This window comes from Mus pahari, chromosome 15, assembly GCF_900095145.1.
Source record: "Mus pahari chromosome 15, PAHARI_EIJ_v1.1, whole genome shotgun sequence".
NCBI classification, from domain to species: Eukaryota; Metazoa; Chordata; class Mammalia; order Rodentia; family Muridae; genus Mus; species Mus pahari.
The window spans coordinates 30,972,430-30,997,307 of record NC_034604.1 but is presented as its reverse complement, the minus strand read 5'-3'; the positions used below and the strand labels follow the sequence as shown (position 1 = coordinate 30,997,307).

Genomic DNA, 24,878 nt, shown 5'->3' with positions numbered 1-24,878 from the left:
ATCAGTGTTGTTTGCAAGTAGAGCATTGACTATGGTGGGTGAGTGTCTGAAGGTTCTTCTGCTGTGTGCCTTAGCTGTGAGAGCAGTGTGTGTGCCCTGTGAGCCTTGGCGGGGCCCAAGTGTGACGGGCATGATGCAGTAGGGAACTGGTGCCAGCTGCTAAGGCCCTTATGGAAACAGGAAGCTGCCCACAGGTGTGCCTGCGGTGCGGTGCGGCGGGGGCTGGGCGGCACCCAGGTTCAGTTTGTCCCTCTGAGAAACCAATTCACTGTTTTAGCTGAGAATCCCAGCCCCGAGCGAGGCACCTGTCTGCTGTTCAAGGTCTAACAGCTCTGGTCAGCATCTAGCCTCCTGCCTGGCAGCCGGGCCTTAGCGGTAAAAACTGGCAAACAAAAGCCCCTAGACCGCAGGCCCTCCCTGCAGAGGCGTGGGGGAGGCAGGCAAGACGCAGGAGACTGAAGGGGTGGGAGGGAGGGAGGGAGGGAGGGAGGTGTCGTCGCAACCCCGGAACACAAAAATAATGAGGCGAGAGGGGCCATGGGGCCAAGCTGGCTGGTTCCGGAGTCGCTATCTGACCTTGACAGATGCCACAGCTGGGCGCCTGGAGAGGAGCTCCAGCCTCCCGCTGCCTCTGTGCTCCAGCCTGCCGCCCCCCCTCCACTCCCCCCAGGCCAGGGTCGATGGAGGCTCTTACAGGCCAGCTACAGGCAGACCCCCACCAGGGAAGGGAAAGGAGAAAGCCCAGGGTGTGGAGGTGACCGGGAGGGGATCTAGCCACAGGGACACCTGAGGGTACCCCAGCCCTCAGGTGTGACCAAATGTTGACATCAGGGAGTTAGCTATTGTGCTGCAGCTTAGCTGTGTGTCAGGGAGTGGAAGTGAGGCAAAGTCCAAGTCTGACAGGGTCAGAGATAGTATGTTTATGTCCTCGGGGGTCACACAAGCAGGACGGAAGGACTAACATTCCTGCTGTTGATGGGGACATATTCTCGGGGATGGGCGCCAATCACTCCCCTACACTCTTCCAGAGACACAGCCGGCCAAGGCAAGCAAGGTTGGGGCTAGGGCTGAAGTGGGAGACAAAGAGAAGCACGGCTGCCTACCCGCCCCCCCACCCCATGACTCTCTCTAGACCCCGCTCCCTCACTGTAGCAGTTGTGTCCCTCAGCATGCAATGATGGGTATATAGCAGGGTACTGCCCCTTGGGGGGTTGGCAGCAAGGGGCTGGGGTGTGAGCTGCAGCAGGGGACGCTGGGCTAGAGGTGGATTAGCAATTCCGAGCACTGGCTGCATAATTAAAAAATCATTACGGCAGGCAGGCGGGCAGAGCTGAGTGTGAGCTCACGCTGGAGCAGGCGGGGACACAGCCACAGCGCTCCCCCTCAAAGTGCTTCCCCGAGGAAAAATCCCACCTGCTAATATAATTATGGAAAAACACAAGCACGGAAATTCTGTTTCAGCAAACAGTGTGCCTGAGTGCCCAGGGCTTGCATGGCCCCCAGCACAGCTAGCAGGACTTAAGGCTGGCACCTCTGGTTCACTGCAGTGAGGCAGGTCCTGCAGGGTTCAGATTCTGACCTCCACCTGCTGGAATCCCCAAATGCAAGAATCTGCATAAGGTCATCTCTTGTCAGTCATGGCAAGGCTGACGGGCATTGGGCGGTCCTGCTCACCAACGCAACACCCCAGAAGCTCAACTGCCCGCCTCTCTCCTGTCCCCGGCCTGCCTTTTCAGTCTCTGCCCAGCCCTTCGGCTGGCTGTGTGGACCCCAGGCTCCAAGGACACAAGATACCCTGGGCTTGTCTGGGTTAAGCCAGGCGGGCAGCCATTCGGCCTGGGAAAGGCGGCCAGCTTTGGGGCACATGCCCCTGAAGGGCAGGCTGAGCCGCCATCACCTCGAGCCTGGAGCGGGCAGCGCAGGAGGGAGCCGGGTCTAATTAGTCGGCCTGGGAGGACGGGGCGGGCGCCAGGCGGCTGCCCAGAGCAGCGCAGGCACGTCCGAGAGCGGCCAGGAGGTGGTGGCGCCCGGAGACGCACCCGAGACGCAGCGGGCAGGAAGCCTGGGAAGGAGGGCTGGGGCCAAGGAGACTCGGCAGCGAGCAGGACTGCCGCCCCTCACTCCTCCATGCCACCAGGCGCGGCAATTAGAGGCTTTCAAAGTTTGTCCTTAATTGGTTTCATTTTTGCCTCATAAATGATTCATGGCCCCAGAGGTCTGGGAGGCGGAGGGAGTGGCAGGGGAAATTTGGGGAGGCTTTTGCCTGGGGCCAGTCCCTCTCTACCTGAGACTGGAAGAGAACTCTGAACCCACTGCAGTGGAGAGGGGCTGGGGGAAGCACTTGGCGGGTGGGACCCTGTAGCAACATTTAAACACCCAGGCCGCCTCTTTGGAGTTTTAATTAGGAGCTGCAGCGTCTCTTATGTGGACGAGGCTGAGGCTCTGAGTCTAGGCACAGCCACAGCAGCTGCCGGGACCCAGAAAGCATGAATAACGCCAAGATAACAACCTACAGCATCAATGGTAATAACCATGAACACTTAAGAACGCTTTTAACTGGAACCCGGCGGAGGCTCTTTTAACCACTCACTGCCCCAGCACCACAGGGTGAAGAAGTACTGAAGATCACTGCTTTCAAAGAAACTGAAGCCAGCAAAATTAAGACCCAACTTCTGAGTGGCCTCCCCCCCCCCCCATGGTAGAAGTCCTCAGCCCCAAAGCTCTCAGGGCTCAAGAGAATTTGTCCTCGTGGGCCCTTGGCCTACCTGTAATGGGAACAGAGAAGCCCACAGTCCCTAATGGGGTGATAACTCTGTGCCAAGCCCGGTACTGAGAGATGCAATGGACACCACCCTCTGGGAGCTCCCGGTCTCAGAGACAGACAAACATGTAACAGTTCATCCAGAGAACATGTGAACACATCATAGCTAACATGGTGGGATAAGAACAGGTCTTGAAGCAAGTGAGATATATGGTAGGCTCAGCTAGAGGATGTGGTCCACTTAACCCAAGCCCTGGGTAAGATCTCCAAGAAATCTAGAACTACAAGTTACACCAGACTGACACTAAGATGCAAATTGCTACTAAATACACTGCTTTTTAAAAAATGCAGCCTAGGGCGTGGTGGTGCATGCCTTTAATCCCAGCACTCAAGAGGCAGAGGCAGGCGGATTTCTGAGTTTGAGGCCAGCCTGGTCTACAAAGTGAGTTCCAGGACGACAGCCAGGGCTATACACAGAAACCCTGTCTCGAAAAACCAAAAAAAAAAAAAAAAAAAAAAAAACGCAGCAGCAAATGGGATTGCACCCCCGGGTAAAAAAAAAAAAAAAAAAAAAAAAAAAAAAAAAACGCAGACCCCAGAGTTGCTTGCCTTTGCTTGCCTCTGCCTCCCAAGAGCTGGAATTAAAGCACTACACCTGATGTGTCTTTTAACATATTTAAAGATGTGTGTGTGTGTGTGTGTGTGTGTCAGTGCCTGTTTGAATCCCTTGGAACTGTAGTTATCTTCTGGTGGTTGTTAGCTACCTGATGACCTGAGAATTGAACCCAGGTCTTCTGGAAGAACAGCAAATGTGCCTACCACTGAGTCAACTCTCCATATTAAGTTCGTGGTAGGGCCTGCTAGGCCCCTAGAAACCCTAGATGAAGGAGACTGACTGCCCCAGGTCCAGGCCTGCTGTAGGCTTGGATGCCTCATCTCCTCTTGCACAGTGTGTACCAGGTATTCCTCCAAAGCCCTGCTGGGGCAGCACAGCTCCAGAGCAGGCCCCCCCCCCCCGCCCCATCCGTCAGGCAGAGGGGGCAGCACAGCTCCAGAGCAGCACCCCCCTGCCCCATCCGTCAGGCAGAGGGGACAGCACAGCTCCAGAGCAGCCCCCTCCCTCGCTCCCCATCGGTCAGGCAGAGGAAACAGTGCAGGTTGGTTACAGCTGCCCAGATGCTCCCATAGTCTTCAGAATGTAACCACCTACACTTCCCAGAGGTTTAACAGTCTATGGAGCCCATGTCCCATGATCCCAGTGATGGGTTGGGGCAATGAATATCCTTAACTCTCCCATGCCTAGAAACTTTTTGTCCCAGCCCTGAACACCCACATTTCCTCAGCCATTAGAACTCAGCCCACGGGCAGTGGTGGCACATGCCTTTAATTCCAGCACTTGGGAGGCAGAGGCAGGCGGATTTCTGAGTTCAAGGCCAGCCTGGTCTACAGGGTGAATTCCAGGACAGCCAGGGCTACACAGAGAAACCCTGTCTTGTAAAAACAAAAACAAAAAACAAAAAACAAAACAAAAAACCCCTCAGTCCAACTGAAGCATGTGTTCAGTGGCCTCACAGGAGTCCTGAGGGTGGACAGAGATATTTCTACTGCCATGGCGTGCGCAAGGCTCCCAGCCCTGTCTTGTTCAGATAGATCTTTTGACAAGAAGCTGGGAGGAGAGAGTGAAATGGTGCCCGCCAGGGGTGACAAGCTGCAGGGGGTGACTGTGACCCACAGACTGCTTACCCTCACCTAGGACAGTAAGTGCCTGCAGGATTCCGGTGCTGAACTCATTCTCTGGGAGGAAGACTAAGCAAGCAAGCAAGCTATTCTCTACCCTACCTTGATGGAGTCACTAGCATAACAACCTGGGTTGCTTAATGGCACCACCATGTCACTCTTGGAGGAAGGAGACACTCAAAGGATCTGTTCTTTGAAGAACTGGACATTTGTGGCATTGAGATCAGTATACTATGGAAGCTGACAAAGGCCACTGATAATACAGACAAGTGGCCAGTTCTCAGGGCCCCAAGTCATACTCACCACGGGCCAAGGCACAAGTGCCCCTCTGCTCCCATCTACCTGTCCCAGAGCTATACACTGGGGTGACTGGGGCCCCTCTTACCAGCTTGCCCAGGAAGCTGCATGTCTTCAGTGGGTCAGTGCTGACGTCAGCAAGGCCAGCCGGGCGTGGAGCCTGCCACCTCCGGAACCGCCAATTAATTAACTTTTTCAAATTAATTTCCCAAGCAAAATTCCATAATTACATCTGTCTCCATCAGCCTCCTAGCTGGGCAAGCAAGAGGATGACCCCACATTGAGGTGGGACATGCTGAGGGATGACTGTTACAACCTGGGAGTTGAAAAGGACACAGGAGGTTTGCTTTCTCTCTAACCGGGAGTTTGCCTACGTCCTCATGGAAACTGTTCTGAGGAGGGATGAACTAAGACCAGAGAACCTTGGCCCAAAAGTGAAGGGTTCTCGGGGTTATCTGTGTCCTGCTGAGCTCACCTTGCTGCTGCTGCTGGTACCCCACCAACACACACACCTCAGTGCCCCTAAACATAGCAGGTCTTGGCCCAGTAGCAGCACAGGCTCCAGGAGGCTGAGAACGCGGCTGCGGTCTAATTTCCCAAAGGGGCTGAGATTAATTAGCTCACACACAGGCACAGAGAGGGAGAGAGGAGAGAGGGAGCAGGGGCGGGTGGCGTCAGGCAAGGAGCTGCCTGGCGCTCCCCGCCACCCGACCGGCAGGCAGGCAGTCAGGCGGCCTTGACAGCCTGGGTGCTCTGAAGGTCAGTGGCCAAGCCGGCTGAGCTAGCAGACTGGCACCATCTCTTTCCCAGAATCCCCATGACCAAAGCTGGAGGGACAGAAACCAGGAGGCCAGGGTTGGGGGAGGGGCTTGCTGTTACCATCATCTGTGAAAGCCTCGCTAGGTACTGTTCACACATGTCGTGTTTCATCCTCATAGCAGCCCTAAGACAAGGCAGCATGGTCCTCCCGCCTTTCAGCTGAGGATGCTGAGGCCCAGACAAGGGCAGTTGACCGGCCAAGGTCACTCACGATGGGGCAGCAAAGGTAACGCTTTTTGTAAAGGTTGGCTGGTCTAACTCCACAGCCCACCCTGCTGCCCCGTGTCTCCATGACAGCACAGGGGCAGCAGCAGCCGAATGCCAGCACTGGGCGTATGAGAGCCTCTTCTGCTTCCAAATGGTCAGGAGTCAGCCATTTCACGGAGGGACTCTGACCCAAAAGAGGAAGTGACCTGAGGTGGGGACCAACCTGCAGCCAAGTCAACCTAACTTGGCGAAGTTTTTCGTGATCACCAGTGGTCACATGGAACCGAGGGCTCTGATTGGTTAAGTGGCAAACCAACCAGGTGATGGGGGACAGGGGCGTGTTCTCATGTGTACCCAAAGGGAAATGTTTACTTAAAGGACCTCCCAACCACTCTCTGAAGAAGTTTCTCAGAGAAAAGAGAGGCAGCCAGTCAGAACTGGGATGCTAAGGAACCTCAGCAGGTGCCTAGGTGGCTCAAGCCTGGTGCTGAGATTTCTCAGAGCTTGCCGCACCCTTGTGGCATCCTTGTGGGTGCTAACCCTCCTGAGACCCAAAGGACCAGCAGCAGTCCACAGCAACCATTACCCATTCATTCCCTGTGACTCTGCAAGTGGAGAGGCATATTAAGGTCCTGTCCCTGTTCTGCCTAGGAGATCTAGTCTAGGGGATCCCAGACAAGCTGAGGAGGCTTGCTGAGCTCAAGGCCTAAGTCTGATCATAGCAAGTAACAACCTCAACTCACTGGGGTCTGCAGCCCTCACCCCCGAACCTCAAGACAGGGCTAGCTTGTTACCTTTACAGTCACCACTGGCTCAGGCCACAGATACAGGATGACCAAGGCCCTAGTCTCTCTGTGAGCCGCCAACTCCCTTATTCGTACGTTCTGCTCCCTCCATCCCCATACACAGCAGTCCCTGCTCTTTACCCTGCAGACCCCCGGGAGGTAAGTGTGTGTTTGGGTCTGAAGGTTGCTAGGAAGGCAGTGTCAGCTGGATGAGCCTGTGCATCTTCTGACCACAGAAGAGCCCACCTACACTTATGGTGACCCTTTCCATGTCCACCCTATGGTGGCACTGCTGTGTCAGTCGCTCTGGAACTATTACGGCTGGCTCTTTCCTTCCAAGATGTGAGGTGTCAATGTCCTCTATTCTGAATCTAACCCATCAACCCCCTTGTCTCCTGCCACTCAGCTGGGCTTCCTCACTTGTGCACGCATCTGAGAAACAGCTCCAGACTGGGCCAAGCCCATGACAATCTAATTACGGATGCTTCTTGAAGATGATGCCCCCAGGGGGAAAAAAAATCTAGCTTTGGTAGAGCAGACAGGGGCTCAGTACCAGCCCCCACAGGGCTCAATGGGGACTAAACCCAGAAGCTCACACATGCTGGGCATGAGTCCTGCTGGCAAGCCTTACCCTCAGCAGTGTAGCTATAATACCAAGATGGCACTTGGTTCATTTTATAGACAAAAAATGATGACAGAAAACCTGGCAGGTGGGGTGTGGTGTCGTACATCTTTGATCCTGGTATCTGGGAGGCAGAGGTAGGCAGATTTCTATGAGTTTGGAGCCAGCCTGGTCTACATACTTGAATTCCAGGCAGCCAAAGCTACACACACACACACACACACACACACACACACACACACACACGGTGAGACTCCGTCTCAACAAAAACAAACCAAAATAAAACAAAGCTTTGGGCATGACACAGCAGGTAACAGCCACCATCAGGGTCCCCAGCTCAGGGACAAGTCTAGTTTTCTGAGTGTCTCAACCTTTCTGGAACCCTCTCCTGACCATCTTACACAGGGGAGACCAGGAAGTGAGAGCCTGCTGCACCCCAAATGATCTATAACAGAGTTGCTGGACAGTGGTGTCAGTACCCACCCTGATTATAAGGCCATGCCCACCCAGCTCAATTCTTTCACTTCTCGTACGGAAAACATTATGTCTCCATTCTGTGTGGGAGGGCAGGCAAGCCCTGGCCCCAGTGGCGCTAAGGCTTAGACACCACTGCAGGCACCCTGCCAACCTCACAGCCCAGGCCCTCTTGTCAGACCAGCGCCATGCAGACTAAGAGGTGTGGCCAAATCCCAAGTCTCAGGGTGCTGGCTGGAGGGGACAAGGGGACAGAGAAGAGTGAGTGCCAGGCTAAGAGGCACAAGACTCCTTGGACACAGCTCCCTTTGACAGAAGAGATGTCCTTCCTTCCCCAGCCCCCAGACGGCTCCCATCTCCCACAGACCCCACCTTGAATGGGGAGAGGCGGCCACTTCTGGGAAGACGAATTTTCCATGGCGTTCCACCGTCCTCTCCTCCTCCCAGCCTGTCTGCCTCTTTCCCTTGTCTACCCTCGAGTACCCTCTGCTTGAGCCACAGTCCCCTATGACAACAGCAGCTGGATCCCCAAATGGGGCCCGCAGTAGCCTAATGACAGGCAAAGCACTCTCCCACTCCCATCCCAGCATCAGAAGACAAGACAACTGAAGGGAGGCCTCTCTTGTGTAAGCCTCAACAGAGACAAGCAGTGTAACATGAGTGTTGTGTGTATGCGAGTGGATGCAACAGGCACTGCTGAGTGGGTGCTCCGGGCCTAACACTGCAGCCTCCTAAAGGTGCGAGCCAGGGCCTACAGACCACTGCTTGAGCCTGGATGGGGGGAGGGGGGTGTACAAGGTCTGTGAGGGTGAGGTGGCTTCCTACCTATGCCTGACGGAGACTGGGCATGCCCGATTGCCAAATCCGTGCCAGCACGTACATGTACCAGGATCAGGTGTTTCTGAGGTCCCCACACACGCTTGAGTGAGTCCGGAGCATGAGGGTAGTGGGTTCTGCTGAGGTAGGTGGCATTAGGTGTGCTGAAGCCGGGTATACTCTCTGTATCTCTGGCTGTGTTGAGAGTGGGACTGCGTTGTGTGCTCTGCCTGCTGCTAGGGATGGGGTGACTCACGTCTCCTGAGCTAATCTCGCCACCCGCCACCCGCCTGCCCGGCTCACCCTGCTCTGCTGGGCTCATGGCCGCCAGCACAAGAGGTGGGGAGGAGGAGAGCGGGCAGACGCTCAGCGGGGAGGCTGGCTTGATAAATAACCTGCTGCTTCCCCAGGCCTCTGTGAAGGGGAGGCGGCCTCAACAAGGAGCAGGAGAGGGAGGCGAGAAAGGCGTCTGTCCTTGGCCCCCCAGGCGCGGACTGCCCCGGGCCCCCGTGGCCCAGTCTCCGGCTGCGGTTCCTGTTTCATAGAAACCTGATCTGGGAAAAGCCTATCGGGTCATCTTGCCTGTCCCGGCGACCCAGCAAACTGCCCCTCGGGGAACAAGCCCACAGCCTGGCTGCCCAAGCAGTGGGTGGGTGGGTGGTAGGATATTTCTGTCCAGACTAAATGCAGCTTTAGGCCTCTGTCTGTGCACCAACAGCTGCTCCCAGAGGCCTCAGCTACGCAGTGATGACTAAATTTAGCCCCACCCCACCCCCCAGCAAACCCCAAAGCTCACCTCTTCATACTGGCTCCACTCGGGGATAAAGGGAAGGATAGTCTACTGTGTCACCTTGGGCCACTGAATGCCTCTCTGGGTCTTAGTTGCATGTGTGTGTGTGTGTGTGTGTGTGTGTGTGTGTGTGTGTGTGTGAATCAAGTATTACTCAGGTCTGAGCTCTGTCCTGCAGATTTATTAAGGATAGTCTACAAAAGCAACTAAGTTGGGGTCTTTGCCTAGTGGTTACTGAGCCGAGTGGTTCCTTTCCCACAGTATCAACTTTAGCTTATAAACACTGACTTCCTCCGTTCTGCCTTTCTCTTGCTCAGACTGGGCAATACCAAGCTTCTCCAATCTACCAAACCAGACTCTGGCCAGGAGACAAGTTGTGCCAGGCTGGGAGTGTGTGTGTATATATGTGTGTGTGCACGTGACAACTGCTATTTCCTGGAGGCTACAGTTGGGTAGGGCCAGAACTCCTGTCTGGACCCTGACTTCGGCAAAGAAGCCTCTTACAGTTTGGACCCTGGAGAACCTCACTCAGTACCATTTCCAAACCCACACCGCTGTGGTACAGCCGCGGTGGGGGTTCAGCAGGCCGGGAGGCAGCCACAGCTCCCCTCCAGCCCACCCGCTGCTTCCCCCAGCCCCACATGCACCGAATTCCCCACGTGCCTGCCCGTCTCTGACAGCTCGTGCAAAATACTTGGCTGAGCAGGCGCCCGCTGTTCTGAGCCTGCTGTGCCTCCTCCCCATCTTCCCAGGGGGTTCTGTAGACACAGCCAGGGATGGGAAGGGACCGGAGCCCAGGGCCTGGTGGACAGTTGGGGGAAAGAAAGGGCCAGAGAGACCAGTTTCAATTCACACGATGACGCTATCCCCAGTTCCTGGCCCTGAGCATGGGGGACAGGGGAGGCTACTGTGAGCGAGCCAGTCTTGTCTGGGTGGCAGCTGCCTACATCCCTTCTGCTCTCTCACCCTCTCAGGAGGCCTTGCCAGGGGGTTCCCATTCTCCTGGGCAAATGAAACCACACCTGCCGCTCCGTCTCTCCACTATCCCCTCCTTCCCAGGTAGTAACTCAGGACAGAGCCGAGGGCATCAGAAGGCTTGGAAATCTGGATGAGGGCCCAACCCCTCTTGGCAGTCAAAGCCCCCCCTTCCCAGAGCAGGAGGGGGTGCGTTCCAGCTCTCCTGCAGCGAGGGGCACACCCACCCAGCTGCCAGGCTAAGATGACTCCATGTAGGCCTGAGGGGGGCCAAGTCTGCTCCTTCCTGTCCAGCTTGTCGGGTCTTCCCAGGAGAGCAGCTGGGATTTTCCTTTGACCACTGCCTAGCGGCCAAGCTCCTTCTCTGAATCACCCCTGTGCCCCAGTCAGAGCCCCAACCCCATTTCTGCAGCCAAGGATTCCCCTCTCCCTGGGAGAGGTGCCACTTGACTTGAGTCCCTAGCCCAGATCCGACTTGTGGGATAACGTGCTCTATTTTACAGATGGGAACACTGAAGTCACAAAGGAGTCCCCTGGAATGAGGGGTAGGCTTCCTATTCTATCTTATCTTGAAACTGATTGGTTCTCTTTCTTATCTATTCCATAAACCTACATCTATGTTTTGCTCAGGAATCCAGCTACCCCTTGCCCAGACTAATGGGGAGAATAGAGAAGAGGACTCAGGGGCTGGCAGAAGGCCGGTGTCCCAGGCTCTTCTGGACCATCCTGTCATTCTCCACTGCATGACAGTGGTCCCAGGAAGATTCCTAGCCTTGCTGTTGCAGTGAGCCACACACTGTGGGACAAAGCCTCCTCTTCCCATTGCACAGATGGGGTTGCTGAGGACCCCAGGGGAGGGGAGCTGCAGGCAGCCATGAGTCAGAGGGGGAGCTGGGAAGCCGCCCGGCCCTGCCTGCTGTCGCTGGAAGCAACAGCCTGCGTTTCCTCCTCGCACTGGTGTCTCGGGAAGCGTGGGCAGCAGGCGGCAGGCTGCCACAGGGAGGACCCCTCCTGTGTCTGCAGGCCAGCCACAGCCCCTTGCTGCCTGATTGGGCCCAGAGCCCACCCTCTTCATGTAGAACTGGCCTTTCAGTCCCTGGAATAGGTTCTTGTCCCTGGAGGTCTCTGGGCTCTGCAGCCTCAGGAGAGCCCCAAGCCCAGCCCCACTCTCCCGTGTTCTCTAGCGTCAAACAAGGCGACTGAAGCGTAGCCATGCGTGCTTCCTCCCCGCAGGAAAACCTACTCTTTGGTGACTGTAGAATCCCAACGTGACAAGAATGCCAACTTAAAACATCTTTTCAATGCAAACAGTCTATAATTCTAGACTCCTGTCAGTAAGATTCTAGACTGCCAAAACCCTACAGCACTGGGAAGGGGCCACTGGACCCACCCACCTCCACCTCCGACCAATCTCTCACCAAAGCTTTTGGGAAGAGGGCTGGGCAGGAGAGGGGCTGGGTTTCTGCCATGAGGGTCAACAGGAAATGACATAAAGCTGGGGTATACTATGGGTTGGGGGAGGAACCAGTCTAACCCCAGGGGACAGGCCACCTCCTCCTGGCACACAGGGCCACTAACTGCACAGATGTCAGGAAATGAGCTTGCGCTGGAGCAAGAGTTGGTAGCCGGAGGGTTATGAGCCTGTGCTCGCCCCCAAAGGGCGGGCCAAACCCACATCAGGTCAGTACTGGTCTCCCTGCTTCTCAGGTTCCAAGCCGGGCTCTTGGCTTTATCTTCCTGTCTTCACCACCCACTGCTTCCTGCTTCCCACCACAGTCCCTTCGCCTCCCAGGCTGGCCCCAGTCTAGGCCAGCTGGTAGCCAGCCAAAAAAACCTCCAAATTGGGGCCCAATTGATAGATAGAAACACTGAGGTCCAAGGAGAAGGTATGACTTGCCCATCAAGTTGTTGGTCTTCGGCCACATCTCTCAGTTGTGGCTGCCCAGCCCTTCACTTCCCACTCTGCTTCACAGAGCCAGTAGGTGTCCACATACCCGCCCTCTATCCCCACCCCCCACCCCAGTGTACTTTGAGAAAGTTCACTCACATGGCCAGCGCATTCATTCATTTACCCAACCAGTCAAGCAGCCTTCTTCCCTGCCTCAAACCAGGCTCCTTGCTGGGATGATGGAGTCAGGGTGGTGGAGAGGACGCAGGGCCATGTTTGGTAAACATTCAGGCAGAGTGGAAGGTGCAAACACACACACACACACACACACACACACACACACACACACACACACACACAGACCAACTCCAGCTGCCCTGAGGGTCCTCAAAGCCTGGCATACACTCGACCAGGACCCAACCTCACTTGCTTCATTTGTGCACAGCTAGGCATACACAACACTCAATTCCCAAGTCTACGGTGGGGATAACAGCAGAGAAAGGGCATAAAGAGGTTGGCATAGTAGCATCACATAAGGGCTTAGGTGGGCTGTGCTTTCTCATACCCACCTGGGGGCAGAGCCTGATGAATGCAATAGCTAAAATCTTCCAAACACTCACATGGTGCCAGGCACTGGGGTACACAATGAAGCCACTGCCATGTCCCATTTGCAAGGCTGGCACCAAGCGGGGCTCAAAACCCTTGTAAGCATCCAATGAATGAGGGAGTTAACAACAGGAAGTGCGGCACTGCCTCGAAGGAAGCACAACCTGGTGGCGCTTGTGACTAAGCAGGTCTCAGCGCTCATGGGGATGTGTATACCCACGCAGATGTGTGCACACGGGGCCTGGGTCAGGACACTGAGGGACCCAGCTACTCTGGTTCTGCACCTTCCTCACGCACCCCTGCCCCTCATCTGGGCAGAGCTGAGGGGCTCTGCCAAGCACAGGCACTAAACCCAGCGACAGAGGCCTGGAGTGATGTTTTGCATAGTTCTGGCCAGGTGATTACAGGCCTAGGTTAGGCCCCTGGGTGGGAGATAGGGTGGCTATTGGTACCAGCTCTCCAGTACCCTCACATTGGCAAACGAGTCTTCCTGCTGGCCAGCCAGGAGAGGTGGAGGTCATAGGAGGTCAGGGACAAGGCGGGGACTGGTCCCCCCAAAAGCCACGTGGGGTCTGCCAGACAGGACAGAGTAAGTCCAAGGCTCCCCAGGGGCCACTGGGCAGGCCTGGCTCGGCCCTGTTGAGCCCAGCAGCTGGAAGGAGGTAAATCCAGCGCAGGGCGTCCCAGCCACATTCCTGGGAGGCCAGCAGGGCTGCCTGCCCACTGCTTGGAGCGGAGCGCAGCAGCCAGGCCTAGGGCTGCCACTGCCCTCTTCCCAAACAAACAGAAAAATAAATAAAACCAGCTCTCACACGCCAGCCAGCCAGCCAGCCAGCCAGCCCTACTGGCCGGAGGAGGGGGCAGGAAGGGGCGGAGGGCGCAAGGACAGGGAGGCAGGCCAGTTGCCACGGTTTCTGTTCCACTGGGAAGGGGAGCCCAACAAAAGAGGAAAATGGAGGAAAAGCAGATGAGACAGTCAGAGATGTCAGGGAGATATCAGATAGGGGTGTGTGTGTGTGTGTGTGTGTGTGTGTGTGTGTGTCCAGTGGAGGTGCAGAGAAGGAGGGTCAAGAAAGACAGGGAAGGCAACAGGGGCAGTCACAGTGCCAGAAGGTAGAGACAGCCTCTGGGTCAGTAACTTAGTGAGAGATGAGGGGAGGCAGACAAAGGGGGCCCTGTGGGCTGGGGCAAGGGGGTCGACTTGAAGGGCTATGAAATATTAAAGAGCCTAGGCCAGCGAGTGACAGAGGTCACAGAATTCAGAAGACTAGCCAGTACGCGATAGGGGGCCTGAGGCGGAAGGCAGCCCCCCACCTCTGTCACTGTCTAACCGACAGAGGATGTACAGAGGGCAGGCGGGGCTCCGGGGACTGGTGATAGGAAGGAGAACTTTATAGTTCCCTTTCCCCTCAGGCTGAGCTGGGCACAGCCAGCCTTCCAGAGCTTCCAGCCACCCCAGTATTAAAGCCAGGAGGCCTGTCAGCTCAGTGGCTGTCATGGGTGCCTCCTGGGGGAGGAGGGGGTGGACTCCCCTTCCCAGAGAAAACAAAACAAAACAAAACAAAAAACAGCCAAGCTACCACTTTTCAGTGACCAGCAGGGAGGGAAGGCTGTGTGTGCCTCACAGCTCCGCTGAGCCAGCAAACCATTCCCTGGCCCCATTACCAGTCTCATGACCTTGGCCAGCCCCTTGCCCTCTGTGTCTGTATAGTTCTACCCACAGCAGGCTTAATGAGAGGGAAGAAAGGAGAGAGCAAATAATGTGTGGGGACCTGTGGGGCTGAGCACCCTACGGTCCTGCATGCCTTCGGGTGCTCTGAGGCTGGCCCCATCCATCCACTTTGCAGATGGGGAGGATAAACTCCAGTGTGGAGAGTAAGGCAGCCAAGGGCACATACCTGGTTCTTAGAGATACAGGTTGTCCTCCCCACCCCAATTCATTGGAAATAGTTCTTAACACTATAAATGCCTTAACACTTCTAAGCCTTCGATCCCAGCAGAGGCAGGCGGACTCAGTGAGTTTGAGGCCAGCCTTGTCTACATAGTAACTTCCAGGACAGCCAAGGCTATGTAGAGAGACCCTGTCCTAAGAACACCATAGATAGATAGATAGATAGATAGATAGATAGATAGATAGATAGATAGATAGATAGATAGATAGATAGATAGACAAAGGCCCATCTCTGTTGATTGCTGAGTGGATGAATCTAGGCCCTCTCCTCGTGCTTAATCCTTGCATTCAATCTAAAACTGGTCACATGAGTTAGTTTGACATTTACTGACTCATCTCAGAGATAAGGAAACAGGCAGGTAGAGAGATTGTCTGTATGTCACACAGTGAGCCATACAGTGGTCAGGATTCACAACCAGGTGTGAAGAACTCTCCTGAGTCCTGCATGTGCACTTGCCTGTGTGGAATCCAGCGATGGTTACTAGGGGGAGTCAGGAGAAGGCCTCGGTGAGCCCACAGACCCCTAAGAGAACTATGGCTGGGAAGAGATGTCAGAAAAAGGTGGAAAGGGAGGCTAGTGCTGAAGTGCTGGACATGCTGTAAGTCCCTGTACTTGGGAAGGCAGAGAGAGAAGGGTCTCTGCCAAGTGTAAGGCTGGCCTGAGCCACACAGTAAATCCCAACTGCTGTGCTAGGTAAGTTGTACCTGCTGCGGGAGCAGGGGGTGGGCAGTCTACAGAGGCCATGGACAAGGTACAGCCTAGGAACCTGGCTAAAGGGATCTGGCTATTCCACAGGTAGTCCTGAATCAGCTAGAAGAGATCCTGTTTCTTGACAGAAGGATTCTGTAGTTGGCTCAAAAGGGCTAGTGGAACCCTGTCTTGCAAGTCCCCTGGGTTATGACTTCAGCTCTAGGGCTAGTGTACCAGGAACTAATCGCCCTCCCAGATTCCCTAGGGCTAGCAGAAGGGAAGTGGGGATTGCCCACCACCCCCAATCCCTGCAAACCCAGAGGGAGGCCAGCATCAAGAGGCAGGAAATGAAGAAGAATTTGCAATCTAATTGAGCTGGCGGGGGATTAGGCCACAGAATGCAATTACAGAGGCTGGAGCTGGTCCAGGGGCAGGCAGTGACACCCCAAGATGTGGCCTTGTCCAGGTGACTGGGCCCAGCTAGTCTCAAAGCCAGAAGGATTCAACTAGAGGAGAAGAAATTAAGTAAGCAAGACTCGAGGCCAGGCCACTCTCCCTTAGCAGACTGTCAAGAGTTGCAGCTCTGTGGGATGCCCAAGCAGCGGGAAGTTTAACTGGGAATCACTCCCCAGCCCATGGAGAATCCAGGACAAGCCCGTGGACTGTCACAGGTTCTGCTCATGCATGTCCGTATGTGATTCTGCTCTCGGGTAAGGCACACACACACACATTGATGTTCACCTGCACAGGGGCATACCCCAACCTGCACACACACTGCTGTGGACCTCTGCTACCACTGGCTCCAGAAAAGGGGAGAAACAGAAGAAACATCCATGACCTTAAAACCCTTTTATTCTTATAATCACAGGCTGCCATGGCGGTGGATATGCGCTGTCACCCCGGCCCCAGCCTGTCTCCCGCCACGGCTTCCAAAACTCCCAGAGGCAGGCTGCCCGGTTACTACTGCTGGGGGAGGGAGGATAGAGCTAAATGGCTTCACACACAGGGAAGAAGGGACTCAGAAAGTCAGAATGGCAAACAGATTATAGAAAGGGACAAGAAACACAAAGCCACTAGCCATTGACAACTGCCCACCCAGTTCAAATATGTCCACTTCCAGGTTTACTCAAATACTCACAATCCAGACACGTACCACTAAAGGAGTGGACACTCTCGAATACGTACGTATGTGTGTGTGTGTGTGTGTGTGTGTGTGTGTGTGCGCGCGCGCGCGCGCGTGCACGCGCGGGCATCTCAGATACATGCTAGGAGCCAAGTGTGGTAGGGCACATCTTTAATCCCAGAATTTGGGAGGCAGAGGCAGGCGGGTATTTGTGAGGTCAAGGCTAACCTGGTTTATATGGTAAGTTCCAGGTCAGCCAGGGCTATACAGTATGACACTGTCTCAAAATCAACACATACAAATCACAAACACTACAAAATTCCAAGTACTGGAAACATACCGTACGTATTATATAGGGACATGGCCAACCAACAGACATACAATTTCAGACTTAAGTGCATGAGATGTATATATAGTAATATATATAATGCAGATACATAACCATTCATTTGTATAAAATCATACATCTCAGACTTCCACATCTTCAGACATACACACTCTAAACACAGACTTGAAGACAAGAGATACACCATCCAGGTTGTCACACAGATCAACAGACATAGTGCCACACAACCCCATCTTTGCCAGCTGATTTTAGGGGCAGATGAAGGGTTGGAGCTTTCTGGGTCTCTGAGGGGGCAGTCCTTTCTCCCTGCCAGCAGCCTGGGAAGGTGGGCTCAGCACTGAGGAGAGCAGAGGGAGCAAGGGGGAAGGAAGAGAATGCAGAAAAAAACTTTAGTGGGATATTCTTGTTGGGCAGTAGTGCGTGAGTAACGGGGGAGGCTTTTTTGTGGTCTGGTGAGTTCCAGCTATGAGTGAGAGTTTAACTATTAATATACTTAATCAAGGGCACCACACACACACACACACACACACACACACAGCCACACACAACTCTAGGATGGTAAGGGTAAGAGAGCAAGCACTCGGGGATCCTTCACCCTCCTGCCCCTCCAGACCCGAGGCAGAACAACGTGCACTCCAGAATGACAAGGAACTCAGCACCCACCAGAGGCTGAATAAATGAACTACTTAATGACAGTAGGTAAGCCCGGCTCAGGCAAGCGCTGGAGAGTTCCCTGTGACAGAGTGATTCCCGCATCCCACAGAATCAAGAGCGCGACCAGTCTAGCCAAAGTCTCAAGTGTATTCCTCCATTTTTCTCTACTTCACTAAGAACCCTATGAACTCAGCTGGCTTTAGCTCAGTCCAAAGCTCTCTCCTCCTCTTGGGAAGAAGCACTGTATGCGCCCATGAATAACTAGGTGGGGACATAAGGGAGGACTTAACCTACTGAAACAAGCATGCCTCCACATTCATATGGGCCTCACTTTCACACTTGCCAAATGGGTATGAGAAAAGAAACAACAAAGCTGAAAGGTCACCAGGGGAGCCCTTGGGCACATAAGCTTGTGAGGGGCTTGAGCCCTAGATTTAGAGTCCTGCCCCCTTCCCTTCCCCCACGCAGCTCAGCTCAGCCGGGTGGACATTCCAGGCCTCACGTGATAAAGGGGAGGCCATTGGCCCTCTGGTAAGTCAACAGGAGAGATAGGAGGCCCAGGCCAGGGTCACCTGCTGAGCTGGGAAACCGGGCCCAAACACACACATAAATAAGGCACTAACAAGCCAGCTAGTCAAGGAAGGGCCTAGCTTCTGCAGAGGGCCCTCTGCTGCAACTTGGAAGGGGGGTGAGGGGTAGGGGGCATTGGGGCGGGGGGGGGGGAGACGGCTCAAGCTTAGAGAATCCAGCTCCTGCCAAGATGAAGGGGAGGCACCTATATAGTGCTATCAGGACTACAGAGTAACCCAGAGGCCAACCTCCCTCAGCTGTTCCCACACCTCCCCGGGGNAAAAAAAAAAAAAAAAATCAAACTGTCACCCCCTCCCTCCTCCCAAAGGAGGACAATTTCCGTTCTGAGGGGGGGGCGACAGCTGCAGAGCGCGTCGCTACCCGCCCCCCCCCCCAACAACAACAAGCTCCAGCTTGACTCTGATCTAAGGAACTGCTAAATCAACACCATGCAGTCACAGTCGAAGTAGGTGAGGACAGTCTCCTCATACTACTCTCAAAAAGGAGATGGGTTTCCACCAACAACTCAAGGCACCTTAGTCTTTCAGGAGAGGGTCAGCTCAAGCTTAGGCCAATAGGCGCCCCCTACCCATCTCATTTAAACAGTCTCCACCGCTAGGACCGTACACCCGAACCCCCGAAGGGGGCAACTGAGGTGGCGCTGGGCGTTCGAATAGCGCTCCAAACAAGTCCGCAGCGACCGCGCTCGCAGCCCCCGCCAGGCGGCCCCAGCGGAAAACTTGAAAGGGACTCTGTTTGCCGGCGGCCCTGGGGCTGCTCCGGCGGGGGCGGGGGCGAGAGCCAGCGATCACACGCCCCCTTCCCTAGTGCTTCCTGGGCAAACCCGCGCGACTCGGGGGTGGGGTGGGAGGGGGACGCACTACAAAACAGCAAGGGGGCACAAGGAAAGGCGAGGATCAAGGGCCTAATAATCCGCATCTCGTTTTGGGTACTCCCATTTGGATGACCCAACTCTCAGACCACCCAGGGTCCCGGGGAGCAGAGTAGGGTGCGGCTGCCAAACCTTCATTCCCCCCACTTTTCTGGAGACTAGGGGAGCAAGTCTTTCCAGATGAGTCACTACAAACCCCCCAAAATCTAATGGTACCTCCTTGCAACCCATGGCACCCCTTACAATTCCCCAGGGAGGGAGGAAAAAAGGAAAATTTCCTTGCTTTTTCCGGTGCGCCCCAGCACTTGTGACAGGTCCCCTATTTTAAAAACGGGGTCCCTCACTTTCGGTCCAACCTATTCATAAACAAAGCCAGGCGCACCCCGCTCTCCCCGCCGGAAAACAGCCCATTCCGGGCGAGGACAACTTCCCCCAGTAAGAAAATTAACACATTCCTCTCGCGGCGGTTCAGCCCTGGCTCCAGGGATGCGAAAGGGGGGGGGCTCGGGCGGGACTTCGAGGGTAAATTCGGGGCCAGAGCAGCGTGGCAGGAGACTGGGATGCCCGCCCCCTGCAGACCTGCAGCTGAGGAACAACCCCCCCCCTCCAGCGTCCCCGGCTTTGCACGCAGCTGGGCACACGCGGAGAGGCAGTCCGAGACTCCCCAAGGCCGTAAAGGACAGAAGAGAGGCCGCCTAGCCGGCGGAGGTGGAGGTAATATACTTTGACGGAAAAAAAAAAAAAAAAAAAAAAGGTCAAACTTGATCAGCCCGCCAGGCACCCTGCAGGCAGCGGGGGCGACCAGCCCGAGGGGAAAAACAGAAGTAGCCGCCGCCTCTTCCAAGTCTAAGGGGAGGCAAGGCCACGCGTGGTCCGAAGCGCTCGGGGCAGTTATGAACGTCCCTGAATACAGGGAAGCGAGTAGGGTCTGATGCGGGGAGTGTGCGCCGCAGACCTGCAAGCAGCCGCCCCCGCAAGGCGCAGCACCCGCCCAGCACTGCGAGGTGAGGACCCCCGGCGCCCGCAAGCTACAATGATTGGGAAGGAAGCGTCCCCAGCAGGGAGAGCCCCAGCCCCACTCCTCCGCTCCCAGCCCGCCGTCCTCGACCCTAAAACCCCTCTTTTTGTCTGAACTCAGTGATCTGCGACCGAGCATACTGCGGCTTGGGAAGGCTCCGATATAGGAGCGGCCACCGAGCGATCACCGGAGCTAGGTCTCCCAGGCCCCGCGGCTCAGGCTGCGGGCGTCCCCCGCCCCTCCCAAACACCGACCCCTCCTTCCCCATCCCTGGCTCTCCGCACCTGAACTTCGGGGGAACCCGCGCCGCCAAACTTTCCGCGGACTTGCGGCGAACTCCGGCCCCGGCCGCGTACGGAGCCCCGGGGGAGGAGAGGGAGGGAGGCGGGGAAGGGGAGGGGGCTGGCCTCCCGGGGGGGCGGAGGAGGGCCCGACACCTACCGGCTCCGCGAGTCGTCCGAGCCGCCACGGTCGCCGCGAGGCCGAGGGGGAGGGGCGGGGCGGGGAGCTGCGCTCCGCTCTGGGCACCGCCGCGGTGCGCTCCGCTCCAGTCGCCCGCCGCGCCCGGGGCCAGAGCCGGAGTCGCGCCGCCGCGGCTGGCCCGAGGCGGGGAGGGGGGGGGAGCCTGCAGCACCTGCCCCTCCTCCCCCTCCCCGCGGCCCAAATTAAAAAACAACAAAAAGCAACTAATCACCCCGGAGCGCAGCGCCTCGCGGCGCGGCGGGCGAAGGACTCGGCGTGCGGCGCCCGGACTCAGCAGGCGGTGCGCATGGCTAGGCGCAGGCTGGGACGCGGGGCTGGGCTGTCGGGGGTGAGGCTCTCCTCTTCTGGCTCTGCTCGGACGCCTGCTCTCGCCGCCGCCTCTACATCCCAGCTCAGGCTCCGCCGCCTCTGCCGCCGCGCCGCGCGCCCGCCCGGGCAGGAGCTCCGAACGCTGCCCGGGGGCTGCCGGCAAAACCCGGACCGGACTCGCGGCTCCCTCACCCCCCCTCTCCACCTCGGATTCCCTCCCTCCTCCGCGGCCTCCCTCCCAGATCAGCTTTGGCCACTTGGACGCCGCAGGCTCTGAAGCTGGAGTCGCAGCCGCTGCGCCTCCAGATCCCCGCGTCCTGGCGAGGTCCTCCCTGGCTGAGCTCCCCCGCGCGTCAAGCTTCACCTTTTTTCCATGCAACTTTACAAATACATAAGTAAATAAATAAATAGAACACGACCCCTTTGTAGGAGATGCCTGGGCTTGGAGACGCACCTTCCGTGGAAAATCCGCAGACCTTCTGCTCCCTGCTCAACTGTTCAGTGAGGCAACAAGCTACAGGGATTGAGAAGGAAGGTTTGGCTGCTCAGCCCCCACCCCCACATCCCACCTCAGGTGCTGCTCAGTCTGCCAGACTCTCAATTCAAAGACCGTACCCTTCCCAAATACACTTTCCTGCGTTCAGTAGACCCTGATTCCAAAAGAAGAAAAAAAGGAGGCAGAGTCCTGCTCCCATTTCACAGACGAAGAAACTAATCAGAAAGAGGACATTTTGGGTTTTTAGGAAGCAGGCTCCTACCCAACTACAGTCCTGGGGCAAGGCATGTACACTGGTGCCCTAGAGCTGTGGCCTATGAACAGGGAGTCTGTAATAGTGCCTGGAACCACGCAACATTCAGTAGATAACTAGCCAAGAACTAAATCTCAGCCCTGTGCCTGGTGGGAACAGCAGTTTTTGAGACAGCACCTATTCCATCTGTACCTCTGCCCTTTGAACACACCCCCTCCCTGACCTGCCCAGCTTGGGCTAATCCTACCTACATCTGACGTCTTCTCAGAGAACCATAGAATGAGCCCTGCACTCCTGTCGTCCTGGAGTGATAGTTCTGCAGTCTTGAGGGATTTGAGTGGAAGGTCAGGGTTGCAGTGGTCAGACCTTCAGGCCAGAGAAAACACGGCCTCCAGTCCCATGGGGAATTCCGGGGCAGTGAGGTTGGGGGGCATCAGCTTGGGGGTAAGTGTTACCCTCTAATACCAATTGGAGTCCAGATAACAGAGAGTTAACTGCAGTGGCCCCGGTGCCGCCAGCCACAGACTCTGGCCTCTGTGGGAGAAGTGAAATCGCCTCCCACAGCTGCTTCCTCTCTGGCTGTGGGTCTCTCTAGAGCAACCCTCCAAGCCATCTGTGTATGGACTGATGGGGCAGATGGAGTGGGGTGGTGGCATGTCAGAACAGAGCTCACCTAGACCACAAGGTGACTCCGCCCAGCTCTAGGAACACCCCCTTGCCAGTTCCTACCTACTGTCAAAGGATGGTGTCCCAGAGGAGGTGTTTAGCTCCCCTTAACCTCTAGCTGGTTTCTTCATAGTAACCCCCAAATAAGCCTGTCAGCTAAGTAAAACAGAGCTTGCAATGTAAATAGTTGTCTCCTTCTTCTTGTGACAGGGCCTCACATTGTAGTCCTGGCTCGTCTGAAACTCACTACACAGACTAGGCTGGCCATGAATTCAGAGAGATCCACCTGCCTCTTAAGTGCTGGGACTAAAGGTGGATGTCACCATACCCTGTCTGGAAACAACCCTAGCACAGTGGACACACTGTGCTAGTCTCCTTAGAGATTCTGGTCCTAACCTTGCCAGGTGCTATTTGGCACAAACCATACAAGGAACAGGGAGGCAGAATCCTGGGTCTCTATGTTTTAGGATGTTCCGACACTTACCCCTCCTAACTTACTGTATCTGGAGAAGCCTGGATGCTGACTGTGTGGAGGGACCTGCTCCCTGGGGATGAGCAACAATCATGAGATCCTGACCCAGGAAGTAAAGGACCCGTCCATCCTTGAAGCCTAGAGCCAGTACAGATCAAGTCCTGCACACTAGGAAAAGGCTCTGTGCTAGGCGGTCTCGGGGCAGAGGGTCTGGCTCACTCAGTAAATAAAGGTGCTTTCCTTGCCAGTAGGAAGGCTTGAGTTTGATCCCCTGAACCTGGGCTTGTAAACCCAACATTGAAGAGGCAGAGACAGAAGACTCCCTAGGGCTTACAAGCCAGCCATCCTAATTAGTGAGCTCCAGTGAGAAGCCCTAACTCCGAGAAGGTGGGCAGCATTCCGTGACCCCTGAGGTAGTCCCTCAGGTCATCACACTGCTGTGCGCCACCCCAGCCTCCCACCTCACGCATGCATCCATATGCATTTAATAGAAAAAAAACAAAACCCTAAACCAGAGTCTGGTCCCCAACTTACCAGGCACTATTTGGCACAGAAGTTGCTATTAAGCATTTTTCTTTGAGACTCCCTACCTCCCAGCAAACTCAAGAAGCCCAAGGCTAAGGGGTCTGTAGTGGAGAGAGCCAGGTGCCCCAGTGGGCTTGACTTCCTCAGGGAGGAAATGATACCAATACCGTGCAGTGCCTGGCCTCCTTTGATCTCAGAGTCTTCCCATTTTATACCTCAGCAACTGGGAGATGCAGAGCCTCACCTGTTCAATCTTTTTGGGAGCCAGAGAGAATATTGTTCCCATGGAAAATACAACACGAACAGGGACTGTGACAAGCAAGTCATCTACATGCAACACTATCCTATGAGTGTGTGCTTAAGAAGAGAATGTGGAGGCGGGGCGGGGCAGGAAAGACCACCCCCTCTGAAGAGGGAGGGAAGCCTACCCCTCAAAAAATATTTTTGTTTACATTGTTTATTGAAGTTTCAACTGAGTTTTCAACCAACCAACCTCTGTGAAGGGCAGTCCCCGACCCCAATACCCACCTGACTTGCCTTCCAGAGTCCAATGTAGCAATCTACCACCCCAGATTACTGTGTCCCTGTCTACCCTCAGTGCTCCCTGTGTCTGATTCTCTCCTTTCCATCACTCTCTTTCCCTTTCCTCCTCCTCCTCCTCCTCCTCCTCCTCCTTGAAGGCCTCACAGCCATTCCAGCCTGATCACGCCCGCCCTCTTGAATCCCACTCTGAAACCCTTGCCTATCTTTTTTTTCTCGCTATCCCCATTTCTCAGATGAAGGGACTGAATGGTTGGTGCCAAAGTTGCTCTCTAGCCTGAGTTTTGCTGTCCTGGGGCTTCTTCCACACAGACTCATTATGGGGTGCCTGTGCTTCAGATCCTGCAGTGGTTCCGTACAGCCATAGGATCCACGCAATCCAGGACTTTACATCTACTGTCCTATGTAGAAGGCTTGATTCAAACTTGTCATAGAAGGTCCCGTTTTAGACGCAGTGTAACTCCACTGAGAAGCCTGTGTAGGGGTCGCTCTGAGCCTGAGTTTGGGCCATACCTATCCGGCCAGCAGTACTGTTGGTGATACTTGGAAAAGGTGTCCCTTGGGAGTCTGTTCAGATTGTACTAAGTGCTCACGCTTGTGCTACACACACACACACAAAACACACACACACACACAACACACACACACACTCTTCTCTCTTCTCTCTCTCCCCCTTCCCTCCCTCTCCTGCCTCTCTTATTTAACCTTTATTTACTTTAAAATTTTTATTTTAGCTGCCCAGAGGTGTTATATACCTAATCCTAGCACTGAGGAGGCAGAGGCAGACAGATCACATTCCAGGACAGCCAGGGCCACATAGAAAAATCTTGTTTCAGAGAAAAAAAAATTGTTTTATAAGGCTGGAGAGATTGCTCAGTGGTTAAGAGCATTGGCTGCTCTTCCAGAGGTCATGAGTTCAATTCCCAGCAACCAAATGGTGGCTCAAAACCATCTGTAATAGGATCTTATGCCCTCTTCTGGTGTGTCTGAAGACAGCTACAGTGTACTTATATAAATAAATTTTTGTTTTGTTTTGTTTTTGGTTTTTGGTTTTTTGACACAGGGTTTTAGCCCTGGATGTCCTGGAACTCATTTTGTAGACCAGGCTGGCC

The 24,878-nt window shown here is 55.2% G+C and overlaps 1 protein-coding gene across 4 annotated transcripts in view; it reads right to left on the bottom strand.

The window, feature by feature from the left end:
• Cxxc5 (CXXC finger protein 5) overlaps positions 1-20,975 on the bottom strand; it is a 32,437-nt gene extending 11,462 nt beyond the window's left edge. The window contains exon 1 of one of the 4 annotated variants that reach the window (XM_021214558.2): positions 20,464-20,975. The gene's annotated coding sequence lies outside the window, so the exon portion shown is untranslated. Of the gene's footprint in view, positions 1-8,527; positions 9,025-20,306; positions 20,393-20,463 lie in introns of those variants that run through there. The other 3 variants (XM_021214559.2, XM_021214561.2, XM_029546898.1) reach the window with 3 other exon arrangements.
• Between the last annotated feature and the right edge of the window lie 3,903 nt (positions 20,976-24,878).